The sequence below is a fragment of the Pteropus alecto genome, unplaced genomic scaffold (genome assembly GCF_000325575.1).
Source record: "Pteropus alecto unplaced genomic scaffold, ASM32557v1 scaffold214, whole genome shotgun sequence".
NCBI lineage: Eukaryota > Metazoa > Chordata > Mammalia > Chiroptera > Pteropodidae > Pteropus > Pteropus alecto.
The window spans coordinates 1,065,934-1,069,919 of NW_006435787.1; the positions used below are offsets into that span (position 1 = coordinate 1,065,934).

Consider the following 3,986-nt stretch of genomic DNA (forward strand, 5'->3'; position numbering starts at 1 on the left):
TTGTGCCTGGGGGATGAGGAGGTCCTGATGGGCCAGGTGTCCCAGTCCTTACAGGCGAAGCCACCGGGCGGTCTGCGGTAGTGTGGCCTCCTCCCGCCGACCCTCCCGGCCCCGCTGGTCACCGCTGATGATGGTGCCGCCTGGCCAGAGGCAGGGAGGATGACGGCTTCTTTTTGTCAGTGGCATAGGGACGATGAGATGCTTCAGAGGAGTCACTAGGTGCCTCTCACACCGCGGTCACTAATGGTGAAAGCACTAACCCAGGCCAGGCGTCCTTCGGGAGTTCTTCGCCTGGGCCCTGGGCGGGGAGGAGGGACCGGCGTTTCCGGGTCGGTCCGAGTCCGCGAGCCTCAGGTGCCGGGTTCGGGGTTTAAAGCGGCTCCGTCCGTCTGTTCAGTCGCACGAAGTTCTCTCTACCGTGCGGCCGGGTCATCTCTTTCCTGTTTCACGGGTGAGGACTCTGGTCCCAGACGGGGCCCTGCCCAGGGTCGCAAGGCCACTGTCAGATTAGGTCTGGGTCTTTCCGTTCTGCGTGACCCGTCAGGGGCAGCCCGAGCCGACGCTGACCAGTCGCGGTGTGGGTGGCCGCTTTTCCCAGCAAGTTTTCCTGCCGGTGTTGATGTTCTTGACTAATAAGCTGCTCTCCATCCACCTTTTGTGGGGGCCCATGTGGAAGACGCTCACCCCAAGAAAGATGGGGTTGGCCGAGGGTCGGCTGCGGACCTCGCATTTGCAAGACCCAGGTTACCTGCTTCAAGGTCTAAGTCGCCAGCCCCGCGCCCACCCCTCAGGAAGCACTGGGGACCCGACAGGGTTGTCATGGGCGTCGAAGGGCCAGCCTGGCGGAGCCCACGGCTGCCCTCCCGACTGCTCCCACCTGGGGCATTTTACACCTTAAAGCGAGCGGTAACCCGCAGGGAACACTGCGTGGGAGAGAGCCGATGCAGACACAGCTGAACGTACGCAGAGAGGGACACAGCCTCAGAGGAGACACAGAGGAGGGTGGGGGAGTGGGGGGAAAGGATGGTGGCGGGGACGGTGGCGGGGGACGGTGGCCGGGAGGCAGTGCTGAGGGCCTCCAGGGGCCTCTGCAGGAAACAGCCCCAGACTCCTGGGGCAGAGGGCCCTCAGCATCACGTTCACGGTGATGGAAGTGTAGGACCTTAGCTGAGGCCTCAGGACCTTAATTTAATGGCAATCAGAGCCAAAGCCCGTGGTCTCAGGATTTGTGTCACAATGATTGCTTGTGGCTCTGGATCCTGTTCCCTGGGAGAAACAGCTGTGTGAGTTGGTTGTTGTCCTGGACTCTCCCCAGGGCAGGTACCTGCACAGGTCAAGTTCCAGCTGGAGCTGGAGAAGCAAGGGGAGGGGACACCCCACCAGTCTCTTCTGAGACCGTGCTGCTCATTGGCACCAGGTGACCGCCGTGTGGGAGACTCCTACACGCTTAAACAGGTCTCTGCACCCAGAAGGCCGTCGAACTTTCCGGCTGCGAAGGCGGGTTGAGACCTGAGACCCCCTGTAGGTGACGTAGTGAACGGTCGTCGGAAAAAGCTTGGCGCGAACTTGGAGGAAGGTCATCGGATCTCGTGTAAGAAAAATCCGCTCTGTGCAAAGCCCGTTAAAAGCAATGCAGCCCTAGCTCGGGTCCCCAGAACGCTAGTGTGAGTGGCAGGGCCACACCTGAAGGGTACACAGGCGGTGGCGGTGAGCGGGGCTGGGTTAGGGCGCGGGCCCGGGCACTGGCTGGAGGGGCCCCGTGACAGCTTCCTTCCTTCTGTCCCACTTTCTCTGTGCAGGGCTAGCGTCAGCGTTCACGTCTGCAAAATGAAACCGTCGAACAAAGCCTTCAAGGCTGCATGACGAAGGGGTCCGCGGAGCCACCTCCGAGCCAGGGAAGGACTGGGTTCCGGGGCGTCAGGCTGAGCCCCCGCGGCAGGGCGGGCGGAGGAGGTGACAGGTCGCCATCCAGTGGAGTAGGCACCCCCCAACCCCAGGGCCCCCGGAGGCGGGACTGTGGTTCTTGGGGTCGTCGGCCCCTCGCCGCCCAGACCCCTGAGGACGGGGACCCCTCAGCCCTTACCTCGAATTCTGGGACGGCATTCGGTTCTGCGGCCCTTCGCGTCCAAAGCAGAACCAGGCTCTCCAGCCCGGAGCAGACAGGAGCGACGCTCTATGTTTTCACTCGGAGAAGCCGAAGTCGATTCCAGCAGAGGGGCCGGGAGCAGGACGGAGGCCTCGGGCTGCCCGGGGGCCGGAGGGGGCCCCCCCGCTTACACCCTCGCGCCCGCCGGGCGCCTGGGCGCCTGGGCCGTCAACGTCGGGAACCGATGTTTGAGGGTTTGTTTTGAATTCTGTGAGCTAAGTGGGCACCGGACAGCGTCACAATATGAAACCACGTGTTTCTGCCCATTTATTGTCTTTTGAACAAATACCCTTAGATGGAAGTTGGAAAGTGGTTTCTAATTAGAGTGAGAAGAGGGACTAATTCGGATTCATGAGAAATTATTGAAATGAGCAAAATATAATTTGGGTGCAGAGGAAGTAAGTTATTTAAATTACCCACAAGGTTATTTTCCTCAAGACTTATAAATTACAATTAAATAAGAAACATCGAGGTCAGGAAAGCTCTTTCCTGAGGTCATAAAACTTCTAATTGCTCATTGTGCCTGATTTTCCTAAGGCTTTTAAACAGAGACAAAGAGATAGTTCCATCAAATCTCTGAATAATTCACATTGTAATTCACATTGTAACCGTCAGGCTGCATTACCATAGCCTTTCAGCCGCAGGCCCAGTGCCTGCAGGACAACCTGCCACGGTCAAGAGCACAGCATGCTCACCTGAGGGAGCCTGTCAGGGCTGACAGGTGAGTTACCTGTGGCGGGGGCGGGGGGCCGCTGGTTTCGGCCCGGAGGGCCTTCCCTTGCCAGACGTGCTGCCCACAGCCACCTCTCTGAGGGAGGATCACGCTGGGTGGCCGTCAGGTGGATGGATGGAGGCCGGGGGGAGGGCGGCAGAGACCAGACTCTGGGGACAAGTCCCGTGACCAGTTATGAAGCCAAGTGCTATTTTTATGAACCGATACGAGACCACGTAGCACAAAGGGCCAGGAGGCGTGGAGCTCTGACTCGCAAGGACGGAGGCGTGAGGCGGGCAGCCGCCCCGCACAGGCCGCCACGGGGCTGGTCCGTGTGGAGTGACTGGCCGACCTCTCGGGCAACGGCAGCCGCAGGGCTTAGCCCGGAAAGTTCCACGATCTTCGCACAGGCCCGTGTGCTGCCTCCGCGGGCTCGGCGTCTCCCGGCCCCGGATCCGGGTGCAGAGCAGGCACCTCGGCCCCCCTCGTACCCTCGGAACTTGCTCCCTTGGCCGCCGGAGCCTGTGCTGCGGGCCGGGGGCTTCGCCGGCAGACGTGGACGTCCCCACTGCCCCCCACAGCCCCGAGGCTGCCCGTCCAAGGTCAAAGGGTCAGCAGGGTCTGTTTCCTGGCGGATGAAATCAAGCACGTGTATGCAAGAAACGGGGCGCTACGTAAATAAAAGGGGAAAGCCCCGCGATGGGGGATTTTCCCAACACCGGAGTTTAAAAAACAAAAAGCCAGTCCCGTGATGAGAAGGGTCGTGTCACCTGCAGGGGACGCGGGCAGCTCCTTCAAGGCGGCGAGGCCCCCGCAGAGCCACGAGCTGGGCCCACGTGCCAGGGAGAGGCCCCCACACGGGACACGCACACAGAGCGACACGCGGCAATGGCGCTCTCGTGAAGACAGGCTCACAGGGCGGCCGCGGCAGCTCCTCGGCCCCGTTTCCTGTCGCGAAGGCGGCCGCTGGAGCACGCGTAGCTGTGTCGGTGGCTTTGTGACATGGAGACCTCAGACCAGCCGGCCTCTCTCTGACCACAGCTGGGGGGCGGTGGGGGCGGATCCACAGGAAGCCGGAGCCTCGGCCCCGCACGAGGGGCAACGGCCGCCAGGCGGAGTCCATCGCGC

General features: G+C 61.6%; 1 long non-coding RNA gene across 1 annotated transcript; it reads left to right on the plus strand.

The window, feature by feature from the left end:
• Window positions 1-1,031: 1,031 nt before the first annotated feature.
• On the plus strand, window positions 1,032-2,653 carry LOC112479429. The gene is made up of 2 exons (XR_003046189.1): window positions 1,032-1,591; window positions 1,800-2,653. It is a non-coding gene; the product is annotated as an uncharacterized LOC112479429 (long non-coding RNA).
• The last annotated feature ends 1,333 nt before the right edge of the window (window positions 2,654-3,986 follow it).